Source organism: Lactuca virosa, chromosome 7 (genome assembly GCF_052849685.1).
Source record: "Lactuca virosa cultivar CGN04683 chromosome 7, Lactuca_virosa_CGN04683_v6, whole genome shotgun sequence".
Classification (NCBI taxonomy): Eukaryota; Viridiplantae; Streptophyta; class Magnoliopsida; order Asterales; family Asteraceae; genus Lactuca; species Lactuca virosa.
Genome location: NC_136432.1, coordinates 177,816,595 through 177,836,978, shown reverse-complemented (window position 1 = coordinate 177,836,978; position 20,384 = coordinate 177,816,595). Strand labels below are relative to the sequence as shown.

Here is a 20,384-nt window from a genome sequence, read left to right as displayed (position 1 = left end):
TACATCATTATAATAATATGATTAAATCAGGGAATAATGAGGTAATTAGTAGAGAATTATGGGGATTAATGGCAAAAACCGTTATTCTTGTGAAATCGAGCAAACGAGAGGACTCCTTCAGTTTTTGAGTTAGGCATTATATATAGCTTGTGAAATCGAGTTAGAAACCCACGGGAATTACAAAAAAAGACGAGGAATCGAGAGAGAAACGGGGTGTGCAAGTTCTTGAAGTTTTTCGGAGTCCCTCTTGAAATTAAGGTATGATTCATCAGTTTCAGCTTTTTATAGTTGCTATAGTAGGCTTATATGGTCGTGCTACTTGTTTTGGTTCCACTTAGGGTCTCGATTTGGCTGATAATACTATAAATTGATAAGGATTTTAAATGAAACAAATTGGATGCAATAAAAGATTTTATTTATCTTAATTTGATTTTGTTTTTGATGCTTAATTGTGGATATACGACTGATAAGAAATGGAGATATGGTTATTTTATATCTTTATTTGGTAATTACTTTTTTTTTTTTAGAAAAATCGATGTCGCTGTACTTACGAAAATGGCAGAAAAAGAAAACAAATGCCGGGTCAGGAAGACAGCTTATCGGGTTTTTTTTTGTTGGGCGGATTAAAAGCTGGCCCATGGTCAGTTCCCATTATTAGCCGTATATATATATTCTTTCAAAATGAAAAAAAATACATATTCAATCCTTTTATTTTCCTAATTTGTTTGATTTCGAAATGAGACTATATGACGTGCGTGTGTTTCATTTAAATTGAAATCTGATGTTGCTGGTTAGGTCCCTGTAGTTTGGCGACTTGTTTTTTTTTTGGTAGCATAACAAGAATTTAACTTTAAGATATTTAAGTTCCTAAATTGTTTTTAAATGTTTGATAAATTAAAACACACAATTTTTTTCATATATTTATATTAGGGTTGTATAAAATGATAATTTAAAGGAGAAGGCTTTCGTAGTTCGATAATGACGCAATATACTATTTGGATCAAAAATTAATATCAATCCTATGAATAATAAAATTGTATAGTTATTGATTGGCCGAACGAGATAAGTGAATAGTGGAACCAAACGAGCACATAGAGAATGTTTTCTAGAAGGGAGCCTTAGAAAATATGTTGGTTAAATGTAGGGAGCGTGTAGCGTGACAAGCTTTGGTTAAGACCTAAACGCCAACAAGGTGAGTTTCGTGTGAATTTTGTGGTTGCTTGCATGAAAAGTTGATTCTAAATTATCTGCAATTATATGTTACTGTTGTTATTGCTATAAATATTTGTGTGAAATTTTTGTGAATTATTTCAATATAAAAGGGTGAAAATGGTGGGTGACATATATATATATATATATATATATATATGATGAGTTTTAGGTAAAACAAATAAACTAGAAACAATTCCTAAGTTCACATGCAACCTACTTTGGATCTATGTTTTAACTATTGAACATACAACTTTGAATTGCAAAACAAGAACCCTAGAGGAGAGAGGCTAATTTCGAAATTAACAAACTAGGGTTTATGAGTTACATACCTTTCAATTGTTATAGCAAACAATTGATAATCCTCTTGATCTTGATCTTGATCTTCTTGGAAGCTTTAGCACCACAAGTGTAATGCCTCTAATGGAATCACACCCAAACTAGCAAGAAGGAAAGTAGAAGAGAGAGGGGAGAGGGAGTATGCAATTTCGGCCTTAGGGTTTCTTCAAAAGAAAGAGTCACCAAAAACATGAACCAGGAGGCTCCTTATATAGCTGAGGGATTTAGGGTTTAAGGGAAACCCTAGTTATCCTTTGCTTAGGGCCTAAGCAAACCCAAGGGCCTTATCCAAGCCCCTATGGACGAAATTATTAGGGTTTCCCCTAAAGATTTCGTCCACCCTCTTCCAAGGGGGTTCTAGAGCCTTCCACTCAACTATTAGATAATTGCAAACTAGTCCCTGCACCTTATAATTAATTCTTTTAACCCCAAAATCAATTCTGATTAATTTCTGGCTAACAATTAATTAAACATAATGATTTCTAATTAATATATTAATCCATTAACATATTAATAAATCATTTATATATATTAATTTATTAATCTTATAAATTAATATCTCTCCTTTCATAATTTCCTTGTCCAGTTGCTAGGTTGAGGGCAACCCAAAAGGACTGTGCTGCTATCAATTCAAGTACATACCAATTATAGTTATGGGCTTAGACACCTAATCCAACAGTCTCCCACTTGGATAAGTCTGTAACTATAATTGCTAGTATGCCTTCTAAATTTGACCAGGAAATTGTAGCTTCCAAAAAGCTGCTGCCGAACTCTGACCCAGTCAGTTACGTGTCCTAAGATAAGTGATCATATAACCCTTCGTTCTGCTCGATATCCCCAGACAAAAGACATGGAATGTAATCAATCTGTTTGTCCAGAATCTATGTTTCCCGATTCCTGATTTGTGATGATGTAGGACTTCTAATCGAACACATCAATTTAGTCCTGGCTGGGCCCAGCACATAAGTCAACACCAAATCATCGAGGGGCCCACAGATATCGCTTTTCCTGTTAGGGCAAAAGGAACGAATAAACGTTGACTCATATGCTTGTATCTTTTACTCATCAAATTATGCATGACAATACGTTTTATAACACCAAGTTACTGATGCGTTTTCGTATCACCAATGCACAACCGACTTGTAAATTACAACTCATATATCTTCGTTTCAAGATTATAAGATATTATCGTCTCAGTATTACTCGTGATGAATTCCATGAAGTAATACTCTGAGCGAGGGTTTATCCAATACTCAAATCTCAATTTCTGAGTACTCATGAACGTTGCAGCAATTCTATTGCCATGTCTATCCTTAGACAATCTGCAATCCAATTCATGACAGTCTTAATTCACTACTTACTTCCAAGAGTACGAGCGACTGTGGAGTTTGAATAATCTCATTATTCAGGAAGTAAAACATGCAAAAATGAAACACAATAATAAACAATCGACAAAAGGTAGTAGCCAAACTTATAAATAATACTTTATTATTTAATCACCAAAGGTCAATTACATTTACTTTGTTACAAGATTCAAAACCTAATCTAACTACTAAAACTAATATCATCTTTCAGTCCTATGCTCCGAGCATGCTGAATATGCTTAGCCCTACTCAGACCCTTTGTGAGGGGATCTGCTGGGTTATCTTCAGATGACACCCTCTTTACTATAAGATGGCCTTCTTCAACTCTATGTCTGATGAAATGGTACTTTCTGTCGATATGTCTGGTCTTACCATGATCTCTCGGTTCCTTTGTCAAGGCAACCGCTCCTTCATTATCGCAGAACAGTTCCATAGGCTCCTGGATGGTTGGAACAACTCCGAGATCCCCGATGAAGTTCCTCAACCAAGCTGCTTCTTTCGACGCTTCACTTGCTGCTATGTACTCTGATTCACAAGTAGAATCAGCCACCGTATTTTGCTTGGAACTCTTCCAAGTAACTGCTCCTCCATTCAGTAAAAACACCCAGCCTGACTGAGAACGGAAGTTATCTCTATCCGTCTGAAAGCTGGCATCACTGTAACCATCTACTCTCAAAGTATCACTGCCACCAAGCACAAGGACCCAGTCCTTTGTCCTTCGCAAATACTTGAGTATATTCTTAACTGCTATCCAATGAGCTCTACCTGGGTTTCCCTGATAGCGACTGACCATGCTCAAAGCAAATGCCACATCAGGGCGAGTACATGTCATAGCGTACATGATCGATCCGACAGCGGAAGCATAAGGTACACGATTCATGTCATCTATTTCAACATCTGTACTCGGACATTGAGTCTTACTCAATTTGGTATTGCTCTGGATAGGTAGCTCTCCCTTCTTGGAATTTTCCATACTAAACCTCTTTAGTACCTTATCCAAGTATGTGCTCTGACTAAGTCCAATTAGTCTCTTCTTTCTATCTCTCAATATTCTAATCCCAAGAATATAGGCAGCTTCTCCAAGGTCTTTCATGGCAAAACACTTTCCAAGCCAAGACTTAACCTCTTTCAAGGTTGGAACGTCGTTACCAATGAGTAATATGTCATCGACATACAACACCAGAAAAGTTACTATACTCCCACTAGCCTTGATATACACATAAAACTCATCTTCACTTCTAGAGAAACCAAACTCTTTGACTTTCTCATGGAAGCAAAGATTCCAACTCCGAGATGCTTGTTTCAATCCATAAATGGATTTCTCAAGCTTGCACACTCTATTGGGGAACTTTGCATCAACAAAACCCTCTGGCTGACTCATGTAAACATCTTCAGCCAACTTCCCATTAAGAAAAGCAGTTTTGACATCCATCTGCCAGATTTCATAATCATGAAAGGCAGCTATGGCGAGCAATATCCTAATAGATTTAATCTTAGCTACTGGTGAGAAGGTCTCATCATAGTCAACCCCTGGGGTTTGAGTGAAACCTTTTGCAACCAGTCGAGCTTTGAATGTGTGCACATTCCCATCCATGTCTGTCTTCTTCTTGAAGATCCATTTTCACCCAACTGTCTTGCGACCTGGTGCACTATCAACCAAATTCCAAACTTGGTTGTCATACATGGACTTAATCTCGCTGTCCATTGCCTCTTTCCACTTGGAAGCCTCTGGGCCTGCCATTGCTTCCTTATAAGTGACTGGTTCATCTAAGTTTACTAGTGTTCTGTCACTTATGAATGTGTCACCATCTGAAGTAATATGAAAACCATACAACTCAGGTGGCACACTCACCCTAGTGGATCTTCTAAGAGGTAATGAGTTATCAATTGGTTCAACAGGAACTGTTTCCTCTGGTTGAATGCTAGTGTCATCTAAGGTTCCTTCATTGGCTGACTCTTGAATTTCTTCAAGGTCAATAGTGCTCCCACTGTCCTCTTTGAATATGAGCTCTCTTTCAAGAAAGACTCCTCTTCGTGCTACAAAGACCACGTTCTCACTAGGCCTGTAGAACAAATATCCAAAAGACTGCTTTGGGTAACCAATGAAAACACATTTCTCACTTCTAGCTGCTAGCTTGTCGTGAGTCTCTCGTCTTACGAAAGCTTCACAACCCCAGACTTTAATATGTGCTAACGAGGGAACTTTCCCTGTCCACATTTCGTGAGGTGTTTTGGCAACCTTCTTTGTAGGGACAAGATTGAGGATGTGGGCGGCTGTCTCTAAGGCATACCCCCAGAAGTGAATGGGAAGCGAAGCCCGACTCATCATAGAACGAACCATGTCTAACAAGGTTCGATTACGCCTCTCAGCTACACCATTTAACTGTGGTGTCCTAGGAGGAGTCAATTGTGAGACTATCCCACATTCTTTCAGATAGTCGTTAAACTCGATACTAAGATACTCCCCGCCTCTATCGGATCTAAGTATCTTTATCTTTCTGCCTAATTGATTTTCGACTTCATGCTTAAACTCTTTGAACTTTTCAAAAGTTTCTGACTTATGCTTGATCAAGTAGATATATTCATATCTGCTATAATCGTCAGTGAAAGTCACATAGAATCGATTAGCATCTCTTGTAGTTGATCTGAAGGGCCCACACACATCCGTGTGTATGAGATCCAACAGACCTTCACCTCTTTCACAAGACCCTGTGAATGGTGATTTTGTCATCTTTCCCAAAAGACAAGATTCACACATATCATCTGACTTTAGGTCAAATGATTCCAACACTCCATCCTTTTGGAGTTGGGCTATGCGTTTCTTGTTAATGTGTCCAAGACGACAATGCCACAAGCATGCCTTGTCTACACTATTAGACAAGTCAATATTAAGTACACTATTTCCTAGGCTATCAACACAAGTCACTGTTTCATACACACCATTACAAGGCAAAGCTTCAAACATAAAAACACCATTCTTATAAACAGAAATTGAACCATTCAAATCATTAAAAGAATATGTAAAACCTTGTCTGAACAATGCATGAAATGAAATAATGTTTCTCGTCATCTCAGACGAATAGCAACAATTTATTAAATCTAATCTAACATCATTACTAAGCAGAAGCTGATAAACTCCGATCTTGGTTACTGGTGAAGACTTTATGTTTCCCATGATCAGGTTTATCCTTCCTCGCTCTATCTCCTCACTTTCCTTTAGACCCTGTAAATCAGAACAGATATGAAAACCACATCCTGTATCAAGGACCCATGAACGAGAAGATAATGAGTTATTAGCAGAAATAGTGTAAATACCCGCCGAAGATGGCTTCACTTTTCCATCCTTGATATCTTGCAGATATTGTGGGCAAGATCTCTTCCAATGCCCCTTTTGGTTGCAGTAAAAGCAAACTACCTCTTTTGGATCAGAAACATGGGGAGTGGAACCATTGGGCTTAGCCTTTGGGCTATTACTAGATGACCCAGCTTGAGCCTTGCTCTTCCAGTTTTGCTTGGGAGGACCTTTCCTCTTTTTCCCCTTTCCCTGTCCAATAGCTAAAACAGGGGCACTCGTAGGTGTGGAGGGTATACTTTTACCCTTCATCCCTGCCTCAGCTGTCTGCAACAAGTTGTGCAATTGGGCCAAGGTCTGCTCAGTATTGTTCAAATGGTAAGTTAGAATAAACTGACCATAACATTCAGGAAGTGAGTTCAAGACTATGTCAATGGCCAATTCCTCATCAAAGTGAATATTGAGCTTGACCAAACGCTCTATGTAGCGTTGCATTCTTTGCACATGTGACACAACCGACTCCCCATCTTTCATCTTGCAAGCCATGAGTGACTTGACTACTTCGAACTTTTCTTGGCGAGCTCACTTATGGTACTTTTCCATAAGGTCCTTGTTCATCTCGAAAGGCCAGTAGTCCTCATAGTACCTCTGCAGTTCTGGGGACATAGTTGCCACCATGATGCATGCCACTTTGGTAGCATCATCGTAATGTTTCTTGTAGGCAGCAAGATCTTCAGGAGTAGCTTCATTCTCATCAAGCTCTTTGAGCTCCTTTTCAAGAACATATTCTTTGTTCTCGAAACGAAGAGCCATCTTGATGTTGCGCATCCAATCGTTATAGTTTGAGCCATCCATAACGACTTTGGAGCATATATTGAGCAAGGAGAAGTTCTGGTTGGAGGAGGATGAAGTAGAAGTATTTCCAGGAGTAGACATCTGAAAAGAAAGAAAGTTTTAGTTAGATTTCAAGATACCTTAATAGAATAACCCAAAGATATAATATCAAGGTTAGGATCCAACTATGAAGATTCACAACTTAGAAATGGGATGCCGAGATCCAAGTGCAAACTTCATAAAGGTAGGCGAATGACGATTCACCAATTCCACCATTAGACGAAACAAACGAAGTGAAATTCCTAATTCTTTTGAGATACATTGAAACTATTCAATGGCATGTTTTAATCTCAGATTATGCTCTTCTATTTGTGACTGGGATGCCGAGGATCACAAACAAGATGTGAATAACCATGCAAATGTGCTTGGTAACCTCATTGTCTTTATCATTAACTATTGATGTGCTGGTAAACCACACACGCTCCATCAAAATGACAATTATGAGATACCCATTACTACTCTTTATTAGTGCCTTTTAGTGTGCTGGTTAACCACACACGCTCCACTAACGACCAATAAAGCATAACGTGCAATTTCATGGATTAGCATATTTTTCACATTTTTCCTAAAGTAACTAGAGTTGGGATTTTGAAAATAATGTTGTAGTACTTTCTTTAATATCATTATACTTTTAATGAGAAGTAGTTGTCCTATCAAATCCGTTCTGCTAACGACCCTCCACTAATCAAGGAAGCGGTGGGTGAGAGTGGACACCCATTCAACTACCATTTTATAGGCAGTTTCCTTATACCCCCCTTATAGATTAGCTTCGTGAATGAGGCATACTAGCGATTTGACTGACCATATTCTTATACATATATAATATTAAACTTTTAATTATAATATATATATAAGGTGTGTTTTAAAACATTTTAAAACTTCAAGGGTTTATAAATTTTGAAATTTAAGCTATTAAATTTAAATTTAAATAAACCAATTAACTAGATTTAATATTTATCTTTTAATTAACTATTAATCAAATTATTAAATCTTGTAAGGATTATCTAATTAAATTAATCCATTAATTTAATCCTAATCCTTATCCCTCTAAATTTCGAAAAATAGGGTAAGGATAATTATCCAATTAATCTAATTAAGTAACAATTATCCAAAACAAGAAACCCTAGTTATCCTCTAGCATATTTCGAAATTTACAAGGGAGGAGGCTAGGGTTTTCAAAACCCTAACCCTAATTTCGATTAGGGTTCTTTGGAGGCTAGGGTTTTCGAAAAAACCCTTTGATCCAAAACCCTAGAAATCGAAAATTTGGCCTTTAGGGTTTAATAGCTATAAACCCTAATTTGCAATTCAACAATTGTAGCAATTCAATTTAAAACAATAATGGCTTTGATACCACTGATGGGTTTTAGGTAAAACAAATAAACTAGAAACAATTCCTAAGTTCACATGCAACCTACTTTGGATCTATGTTTTAACTATTGAACATACAACTTTGAATTGCAAAACAAGAACCCTAGAGGAGAGAGGCTAATTTCGAAATTAACAAACTAGGGTTTATGAGTTACATACCTTTCAATTGTTATAGCAAACAATTGATAATCCTCTTGATCTTGATCTTGATCTTCTTGGAAGCTTTAGCACCACAAGTGTAATGCCTCTAATGGAATCACACCCAAACTAGCAAGAAGGAAAGTAGAAGAGAGAGGGGAGAGGGAGTATGCAATTTCGGCCTTAGGGTTTCTTCAAAAGAAAGAGTCACCAAAAACATGAACCAGGAGGCTCCTTATATAGCTGAGGGATTTAGGGTTTAAGGGAAACCTTAGTTATCCTTTGCTTAGGGCCTAAGCAAACCCAAGGGCCTTATCCAAGCCCCTATGGACGAAATTATTAGGGTTTCCCCTAAAGATTTCGTCCACCCTCTTCCAAGGGGGTTCTAGAGCCTTCCACTCAACTATTAGATAATTGCAAACTAGTCCCTGCACCTTATAATTAATTCTTTTAACCCCAAAATCAATTCTGATTAATTTCTGGCTAACAATTAATTAAACATAATGATTTCTAATTAATATATTAATCCATTAACATATTAATAAATCATTTATATGTATTAATTTATTAATCTTATAAATTAATATCTCTCCTTTCATAATTTCCTTGTCCAGTTGCTAGGTTGAGGGCAACCCAAAAGGACTGTGCTGCTATCAATTCAAGTACATACCAATTATAGTTATGGGCTTAGACACCTAATCCAACAATATATATATATATATATATATATATATATATATATATATATATATATATATATATATATATAGGGAACGGGTGTATTTACACGGTCTTATTATTAGTCGTCGTCGTACAGGGTGTTAGTACGCGGCGGAGAGCTTACGCTCTGTTTATCTAGCCGTAAGCATATTTGTTGTGCCCGACAGAGGGACTTGTTCCCTGGAAACGACAGTAGTTCCCTAATGTGTCACCAAGGGTGGAAAGAAATGAAAAGAGTTATATTTGATAAATTGTTGCATTTATTTTTATTTTATTGACGTCAATATGCATGAAAACCACGAACTCACTAGGCCCTAGGCTTACCCCTTAGAATCTTTAAATGCACGCAACCCAGGAAATAACGTAACAAGTGGCAGCGGGAATGGAAAGGATAAAGTTCAGACTTGAAGAAGGCGACAAGTTTTGAGGAAGACGTAGCGCACCAAGTGTTTACTTAAATTTCTATTTGCTTCCGCTATTATTATTATAATTAATAATTACATTAGTATTTGAATCTTAAATTTTGGAGGTTTTGGGACTATGTTAAGTTATATTTATATTTGAAATTTGGGGCGTTACAATATGGCAAATATGGAAATGTTTCCATATTGGGAGTTCGACGTTAAGAATCTATGTCTACATTAGAAACTTTTATGCAAGAAGGATGTTCAAAGGAATGTACTTTGAATGTGAGACTTCATAGAGTACATTGTAATTTCATTGGCAAAGTCTTGGTGACTTTTGTGCAATACGATTACAAAAGGATCATTGCATAAAATGTTAGAATCTAAACATATTCTAGTAGTGGCAAGAATTTTGTGTTCTTACACTAACGATAATGATTAGGAGTTGTGAAATGAGCATCATTGGAAATGTTTTCAATTGATCTATTTCACAAAGTATGGACCATAGGTAAACAGATTGTGCATCCTTGGTGAATGGGACAACTGCTGTTATAATTCAAGTAATAAGTTGATTATCCGAAACATTATACAATGAATAATGTGTAATCAATATGGTGACTAAATAAAAGGGGTTTTATTTATACTCAAAAGTTTGGGCCATATTTGATTCAATTATTATTGTGTTTCACTTGCATTTTTTGACTTCCCGAATAATAAGATTATTCAAACCATCCACAGTCGCTCATACTTGGGAAGTAGGTATGAAAGAAGACTGTCATGAATTGGCTTGTAGATTTTCTAAAGTGTATTAGACATAACAAAAGTCTGTTGCAACGTTCATGAGTACTTATGAATTAAGATTTGAGTATTGTATTAAACCCACGCTCACTTGGATCGCTTCATGGATTTTATCACGAGTGATTGGTGAGACGATAATATCTTATATTCTTGAAACCGAGACGTGTGAGTTGTAATTTACAAGTCAGTTCAACATTGATAATATCTAAACGGACCATTAGCTTGGTGTTATAAAACATATTGTTGTGTGTGATTTGATGAGTATGTACAAGCGAGCATTTGAGTCGAAGTTTATCTGTTCCTTTTACCCAAAGTGGGATAAAAGCGATATTTGTGGGCCCCTTGATGATTTAGTGATGATACCCTAAGCGCTTGGCCAAGCCGGGACTAAGTTAATGTGTTCAATTGTAGTCTGTTGTCAGTCGTCATAAATTGGAAATCGGGAAACAACACATGAACAGAGAGTATGATTAAAATCCATGTCTCAGTTCTTACGATATCTAGAATGGAGGAATATATGATCCCTTATCTAAAGGATGCGTTACTGATAAGATCAGAGTTGATAGCGGCTTTTAAAAGCTACGATTGCTGATCAGGTCCTGAAGTCATACACAGAATAGTTATTAGACTTATCCAAGTGGGAGACTGTTGGATTAGGTGTCTAAGCCCATAAGTATTTTGGTATGTACTTGACCCAATTATGAGCATGATCCTTTTGGGTTTCCTTCACCATAGCAACTGATAGGATGAATTGAGGAGAAAGAGGATTAATTATGATTTATTAATATATTATAAGAATAATATATTAAAAGAGAAATCATATTGTTTAATTAATATTAGTCAAGAATTAATTAAGAATTAATTTTGTGACTAAAAGAGATTAATTAAATAAAGGGGACTGATATTGAAATTATATGATAGTTGCAATTGGGCTATGGATTCCTAATGGAAAAGGGGATTGGACAAAATCTATGGGAAGCCCATATGGATTTCGTCCAAGGGCTTTCAAAGGATACTACATGGGTTGCTTAAGGCCTAAGCAGAGAATTAGGGTTTCACCTAAAACCCTAGCAGCTGACACAAGTATATAAAGACCCCTAAGGCTCCCAAAAATGTGGCTAAGTGATCTCTAAGGGTTCTTGGACGTTTTTTGTCTTCTCCTATCTCTCCTTGTTCATCTTGTTGCTCATGATGTTTGTGATTCCATTAGAGGTGCAACATTTGAGGCACTAAGCTTTCAGAAGTCAAGATCAAGAAGGATTGTGATTGTTATTGCTACATAACAATCAAAGTAAAGATCTAAACCCTTTTATTATGATAATATCGATTATTATATGCTAGATCTAGGGTTTATGAGCTTTGGATAATTATTTCATGATCATTAGACAAACTAGATCCAAAGTTTTAGGGTTTGCATGTACACCATAAGATTGATGTAGTGCTTAAAACCCATCAATTTGGTCCTGTAAGAAAAGAAGATGACAATTAAATCCCAAAACAGGTGAATAGTTTTAGTTGCAAGAAGCAGTATGCTAGATTGATGGTGAATTGATTGGAGTATAATGTGAATTAGTGTTGTAACAGTTATTTCATATTGATTTTGTTAATTATCTTTTCACTGAATCTGACATAAAACTTTTTATGTGTTGCAGATATGTGTGATTTGGAACAAACATGTATTCAATCTGATGTGGTTCAATGTCGACAAGTTGTTGAAAAAGGTATAAAACTTGAATAAACCATGTCAATTACGCACTAAAAACACACCAATAACATTAATTTTTTTATTTATGTGTTGCATATATGTGTGAATCAGAATCAACAAGTTTTCACTCTGACGGGGTTCAATGTTTACAAGTTGTTGAAAAAACTTGGACACCAGAAACTGAGTTGAAACCATTTGTAGGGAAATTATTTCCATTGTATGATGACGCAATGTCGTTTTATAGAGAATATGCACGTAAAAGTGTGTTCGAGATACGAAAAGGTACTACAGAGTAATCCAAAACGGGAGATGGGTACTCGCGTAGGTACATATTATGTAATAGGGAGGGCAAGAAAAAAAACAAAAACGTTCATTTGATAGTTTGAAAGACCGGAGCAAACAAAGATGAAATCGGCCAAGTCATATAAAAGGATGTTAAGCTTGTATCCGATTGAAGCTCAATGATGAAAATGTTTGGGTAGTCAAACATTTTGAGGAGAAACACACTCATGAGTTAGTTAATCCAGAATATTTCATTTTTTGAAAAGTAATAGGAGGCTTACATATCATCAAAAACAACTTATTCATGATGTATATGATATAAACATTCAAGATATTGAAGCAAACACAAGGAGGATTTCTCAACGTCAGGGCAACATAAGTTGAATGCAAAAATTTGAAAATGGATTGGATAGAATATATTGGTGAGAATGATGTCGACATGGTAATTGACAAGCTCAAAAAAAAGTATTTACACGACTTTTCTTTTGAATATCGTGTCGATAGTATGGGAAAGTTGTATGGGTTATTTTGGACGGATGAAGACGCAAAGCGTAATTATTCAGCATTTGGAGATATTTTTAGATTTGATGCTACTTACCGAACAAACAAGTACATAATATCTTTACCTATTAAACAATTATCATATGGACATAGGAGAATATTAAGTTAGTGAAAGTGAATCACGTTTTGCATGAAGCACTTAAGTTTTGGCACTCAATTCAGCTGGAATCACATGTATCTTGGAAGTGTAAGTTTGTTGTATTGAATCTCAAAGATATTAATTTGAGGCACCACTAAGAACAAAAGCACCTGTTAACAAAAAAAACTTAGTTGAAGCATCGCGTAAAATCGTATGTACATATAGGAATATTAAGGTACGTAGATGTGACTGAATCATGTTTCGCTGTTGAAGACTGATTCAAAGTCAGTGAAATAAAGTGAAATAAGTGCTCTCGTGTCTGTCTTCATAACTGTTGAAGTCTTTCATATTTCCTGCTTTTACTTAAGTCTTTTCATGTTTTCAGCATTTACTTTTTCAGTTGTAAGTTCTGCTATATATTGCAGCCTTCTGTTCTTTGTTTTTCATTGAATAATACATGAGAGCTTTACTGCATTTTGCATTGTTCATTTGTTTTGAACCAACATTGTGGTATCAGAGCTTAGGTTGCATTCCTAAGTCTCTCTGGTTTGATGGCACATAACCTCAACACTATTAGCATGTCTCACCCTCAAATTCCAATCTTTAAGGGAGACTCCTACGAGTTCTGGAGTACCAAAATGAAGACTTTGTTCAAGTCACAAGATTTGTGGGATCTTGTTGAAAATGGGTATGCAGAAGCAAGCACAGATGAGACACGTCAGAAAGAAAATCAAAAGAAAGATGCAAAAACCTTGTTTTTCATCCAATAAGCTGTTGATGAAACAATCTTTCCCAGAATTGCTGCAGCAGTCACATCACGAGATGCCTGGAACATTCTCAAAACTGAATATCAAGGATCAGTAAAGGTGATCACAGTTAAACTCCAGTCCCTAAGAAGGCAGTTCGAGACCTTAAACATGAAACCAAGTGAAACCGTTCAAGAGTACCTGGCAAAAGCATCTTCGATTGTGATTCAGATGCGTGCTTATGGAGATAAAATCTCTGATGAAGTTGTTGTTGCAAAAGTACTGAGGAGTCTACCTTCTAAATTCGACCATGGTGTGGCAGCTATTGAAGAGTCAAAGGATCTTGCGACATTTTCCTTTGATGAACTGATGGGCTCACTACAAGCACATGAAGCAAGAATCAACAGATCTCTGACTCAAGATGGAGAACGTGCATTTCAGATCCAAGGAGAACAAGGTAGATATTCCTTTGGTCGAGGAAGAGGCAGAGCAACATCTCGTGGTCGTGGTCGAGGGAGATCACAAGGGTCACTAGTTCAATGTGATCATTGTAAGAAGTTTGATTATAAAGAAGAAGATTGTTGGACAAAGCAAAACCAAGCAAAGTACACTGAAGAGGAATTTGAAGAGAAGGAAGATTACTTGTTCATGACCCACATTCATCCGGTTGATGTCACAAAAGAGATATGGTATATAGATAGTGCATGTTCTAATCATATAAACGGTGTACGTGACAAGTTGAAAAGCCTGAACACGACAGGAAAATCACGTGTTCGTCTCGGAAATGACCAACCAGTTGCGATAGAAGGAATAGGAGTTGTGACGGTTTGCATCGAAGGAAAGGATAAACTCATCAATGATGTTCATTTTGCACCTGGTCTGGCCCACAATCTGATAAGTGTAGGCCAGTTAATTGAAAGTGGATTGAAGGTAGAATTTGAAAATGATGCTTGTGTGGTAAAGAAACAAAATGGTGAAGTTCTATTATACTAAAAAATGACTGGAAATAGGATGTTTCCAGTAGATTTTTCACGAAAAGAAGGATATATGATGATGAGTAGCAAGGATGATGAGTCAAGATTATGGCACTATCGATATGGGCATTTGTATGTAAAAGGTCTACAACTATTAACAAGCAAACAGATGGTGAACGGGTTGCCAACCATAAAAGATTCCACCCATGTGTGTGAAGGGTGTGTCTTAGGTAAGCAAACACGAAGATCCTTTCCGAAGGGGCAAGCAAGACGAGAAACGGAAAAACTGGAAATAGTATGTGCAGATATATGTGGTCCAATGAGGATAGAATCACACTCAGGGAGTAAGTACTTCTTGCTTTTTATTGATGATTTCACTCGTATGTGCTGGGTATACTTCATCAAAGCGAAATCTGAAGCTTTCGAGCGCTTCAAAAAATTCAAAGCCCTTGTCGAAAAACAAGGAAACGTTGTAATCAAGATTTTAAGAACTGATAGAGGCGGTGAATTCATGTCAAAGAAATTCACTACATTATGTGAAGAAGAAGGAATAAGAAGAGAATTGACAGATCCTTACACACCTGAGCAAAACGGAATCACGGAGAGGAAGAATAGGACTATTGTGGAGATGGCTCGATTAATGCTAAAAGCAAGTAAGTTGTCTGACTCATTTTGGGCAGAAGCTGTAGCCACAGCTGTGTATCTCCTCAATCTATCATCCACCAAAGCAGTATGGAATAAAACACCTTTCGAAGCCTGGTATGAGTTCAAGCCCACTGTTGATCATTTGCGTGTTTTTGGTTGTTTATGCTATGCATTGGTCACAACAAATAGGCACAAGCTAGAAGAGAATTCCAAGAAATACATATTTGTGGGCTATTGTACAATGTCAAAGGCCTACAGGTTATTCGATCCTATAAATAAGAATATTGTTATCAGCCGTGATGTGATTTTTGAAGAATATTCAAGTTATGTGGATACATCTGTTCACACAAACTTAATGCCACAGCCAAATTCATTTGAAAATGTAGAAGATGAAGTGCATGATCATCCAATCAATACACCCATGTCTCCTCTATCAAGTCTGACACCAAGCTCTACTCACGGTGAATCATCTTCTACTACGCCCTCGAGGACCACATCTGGCTCTTCTGATGTGTCGTCTCCAGAAACTCCACCACTCAGATATAGGAACTTGAATGAAATTTATGATAGCACTCTATCCCTGTTCGCTGGTGATCCAGTCTCAACAGATGTAGCACTTCAAGATGTTAACTGGAAGAAAGCAATGGAGGAAGAAATTATGGCGATCGAAAAGAACGAGACATGGGATCTGGTGGAACCTCAAGCTGGTAGGCATCCAATTCCTTTGAAATGGGTTTTTAAAAAAAAGTTCAATGCCAATGGTAGTCTCCAAAAACATAAAGCAAGATTAGTTGCTCGTGGTTTTCGACAAGAACTGGGTGTAGATTTCAATGAAACATTCTCACCGGTGGCAAGAATTGAGACAATAAGGTTAATTCTTGCATTAGCTGCACAACAACAATGGGAAGTTTACCAGTTTGATGTTAAGTCGGCATTCTTAAACGGGGACCTAAAAGAAGAAGTTTTTGTTCAACAACCCGAAGGATTTATTGTTCCTGGGCAAGAAGGGAAGATATATAGGTTGAAGAAGGCATTATATGGGCTTAAACAAGCTCCGCGTGCATGGTATAGCAAGATTGACAACTTCTTTCACTTCAACGGTTTTCAGAAAAGTCCTAGTGAACCTACCATGTATTTTAAGAAGCAAGGTGATGCAGGTATCATGTTAGTCAGTCTCTATGTTGATGACATGATATACACAGGGTCGTCTAAAGAGCTCATTTATCAATTTAAAATGGAGATGATGAAGACGTTTGAAATGACAGACCTTGGAAAGCTGCATTATTTTCTTGGGATCGAAATAAAGCAAACAAACACCGGTATTTTTATTGCTCAAGAAAAATATGTATCAGACATGCTAAAGGGTCTCAACATGGAGAATATTGAACCAGTCACAACTCCTATGAACACTAATGAAAAGCTAACATGTGAAGATGACACAGGAATGACAGATCCTCAAAATTACAGGAGCATAGTTGGGAGGTTAATCTACCTCACTCACACAAGACCAGACATAAGTTTTGCAGTGGGAGTAGTTTCAAGATTCATGCACAAACCCACAAAACAACACTATGGAGCTGTCAAAAGAATTATTCGTTACTTAGCTGGTACCAAGCACTATGGTATCTGGTATTTGAACTCTAAAAGGTTTGTGCTAAAAGGATACAATGATAGTGATTGGGCAGGATCACAAGAAGACAGGAAGAGTACAACAGGGAATTGCTTCAGTACTGGGTCTGGAATAATTTCATGGCAGTCAAAGAAACAAGCAGCGGTAGCTTTATCATCAACTGAGGCGGAATATGTGGCGGTCACAATTAGCGCGTGTCAAGCTGTGTGGTTACGAAGACTTATTGGTGTTCTTATGCAGGACCAAAGGGAACCAACTGTGATTTACTATGACAGTCAATCAATAGTTGCCATGACAAGAAACCCAGTTATGCATGGGCGTACCAAGCATATTGAAATTAAGCACCACTACATTCGAGACTTGGTGGCAGCAGGTGTAATATGGTTGGAGTTATGTCCTACTGAAGAACAATTGGACGACATGTTCACTAAGGCTCTTCCGCCTGCACATTTTTAGCGTCTCCGAGCTTGTATTAGCATTGGAAGCTTTGAATCAAAGGGGGGTGTTGAAGACTGATTCAAAGTCAGTGAAATAAAGTGAAATAAGTTCTCTCGTGTCTGTCTTCATAACTATTGAAGTCTTTCCTATTTCCTGCTTTTACTTAAGTCTTTTCATGTTTTCAGCATTTACTTTTTCAGTTGTAAGTTCTGCTATATATTGCACCCTTCTGTTCTTTGTTTTTCATTGAATAATACACGAGAGCTTTTCTGCATTTTGCATTGTTCATTTGTTTTAAACCAACAGTTTCGCATGAAGCACTTAAGTGTTGGTACTTGAATCACTGGGCAGAACTTAATTTAGTTGGAATCACATTTTGCTTGGAAGTGTAAGTTAGTATATATATAAATGAAATGATTCAATCTTTTCTATTGAAGCAACTGTTACCAAACAAACCTAGTTGAAGCTTCACTTAAGATCATATGTACATATAGGAATATTAAGTTAGTGTAACTGAATCATGTTTTGCATGAAGCACTTAAGTGTCGGTACTTGAATCACTAGGCAGAACTCAATTCAGTTGGAATCACATTTTGCTTGGAAATGTAAGTTAGTATATATAAATGAAATGATTCGATTTTTTCTATTGAAGCACCTGTTACCAAAAAAAACTTAGTTGAAGCATCACATAAAATCTTATGTACATATAGGAATATTAAGGTAGACCATATATGTGACTAAATCATGTTTTGCATGAAGCCCTTAAGTGTTGGTACTTGAATCGCTAGGCAGAACTCAGTTCAGTTGGAATCACATTTTGCTTGGAAGTGTAAGTTAGTATTTATAAATGAAATGATTCAATTTTTTTCTATTGAAGCATTTGTTACCAAACAAACTTATTTGAAGCATCACTTAAGATCACATGTACATATATGACTATTAAGTTAGTGTGACTGAATCATGTTTTGGATGAAGCATTTAAGTGTTGATACTTGAATCACTAGACATAACTCATTTCAGTTGGAATCACATTTTGGTTGGAAGTGTATGTTAGTATATTTATAAATGAAATGATTCAATTTTTTATATTGAAGCACCTGTTTCCAAACAAACTTAGTTGAAGCATCAGTTAAACTCGTATGTACATATATGAATATTAAGTTAGTGCGACTGAATCATGTTTTGCATGAACCACTTAAGTGGTGGTACTTGAATCACTATGCAGAACTCAGTTCAGTTGGAATCACATTTTGCTTTGAAGTGTAAGTTAGTATATTTATAAATGAAATGATTCAATTTTTTCTATTGGAGCACTTGTTACCAAACAAACTTAGTTGAAGCATCACTTAAAATCGTATGTACATACATGGATATTAAGTTATTGTAACTGAATCATGTCTTGCATGATTCACTCTAGTACTGGTACTTGAAGCACTAGGCACAACTCAATTTAGTTGGAATCACATAACTTGGAAGTGTAAGTTTGCTGTATTGAATCACAAAGACATTGAAATTGATGCACCACTAAGAACTAAATTAAGCTGAAGCAGTAATACACAGTAGCATCAATTGAAATTATGTATATGTAGGAATAGTAAGTTAGTATATATAAATGAAATGATTCAATTTTTATCAGTTAAACTAATGATGATTACCCATTTCAGTTGGGTTCCCATATGTCGAAGACAAGGGTTATGAAACGATTAAACGATGTTATATGGAATGAACGAATTTGAAATAGAATGGCAAGAGATAATGGATGAGTATGAGTTAAATGATAACAAATGGTTTAAAGATATGTTTGCAATTCGAGATAAATGGATTCTTGCCTATTTGAAGGATTGCCACTTGTCAGGGTTAATGGGAACGACATCAAGATGTGAAGGTGAAAATTATTTCTATGGGTTGATGACAAATATAGATTTGCATTTAATTGAGTTTCTCGGTCATTTTGAAACGACAATGGAAGCACAACGTTGTGTTCAACGTAAAAACAATCATGACTTCCGCTACACGAATCCTGATATTAAAATTAACTAAACTGTTGATTGAAGAGGAGGCATATGAAACATTTACACGAACTGTGTTCTTTGAAATCCAAAAGGAGATAATGGCATCCATGCTTATATGTTACTCAATTAAAGTCGAAGAATATGATGGAATTAATAAATTCAACATCAAGGATACCGACAAAGACGTTAAACATTTTGGTGATTTTGAGGTATGTAAATTGTACTAGGTTGTATCTAAACTGTTTTAACCAAAACGAATATTAATACTTTGTTATATTGACATGTTTCATTCATGAAATCTAATTGCACACTTACTTGCTCTTGTTTACGCTTTGAATTAATTGGGTGCCTATGTAGACACTGCTTTTATGTATTAAGGATGTCAGGGGTGGAACATTTCCCTAGAAAATATGTTACAAGAAGGTAGACAAAGGATGTGGTATCGAGATCATCAAGTGGGTATAAGATGTGTCAGTCTCCTAAAAATGATGCAAATGAGGACTTTAAATCAATGATCCGGGATATATACTATTCGGTTGACTATTGTGTTGATCCGATAGTTTCTGATATGGAAAAGCTGAAGTTGTATCGAGAGAAACTAAGGGAGATGACTCAAGATGTTGATGAAGATACAAGAAATGTACAACCCATGACGAACACAGGCTTCATTGAAGCGGTGTTAGGTGTTGAGAAGAGAGATGAAGTAAAAGTTAAAATCCCAGAAGGAATTAGAAACAAAGGTAGTGGGCTGGTTAAAAAAAAAGATGATAGGAGAAAAAGAGT

At 36.5% G+C, this 20,384-nt stretch overlaps 1 long non-coding RNA gene across 2 annotated transcripts; it reads left to right on the top strand.

Annotated features, from left to right (window-relative positions):
• Positions 1 to 116: 116 nt before the first annotated feature.
• Positions 117 to 19,840, top strand: LOC145125891 (uncharacterized). 2 transcript variants are annotated; one of them, XR_013716209.1, is made up of 4 exons: positions 117 to 258; positions 1,145 to 1,192; positions 12,182 to 12,250; positions 19,254 to 19,840. It is a non-coding gene; the product is annotated as an uncharacterized LOC145125891 (long non-coding RNA). The 2 variants fall into 2 exon arrangements; XR_013716208.1 differs by lacking the exon at positions 19,254 to 19,840 and adding an exon at positions 12,346 to 13,400.
• The last annotated feature ends 544 nt before the right edge of the window (positions 19,841 to 20,384 follow it).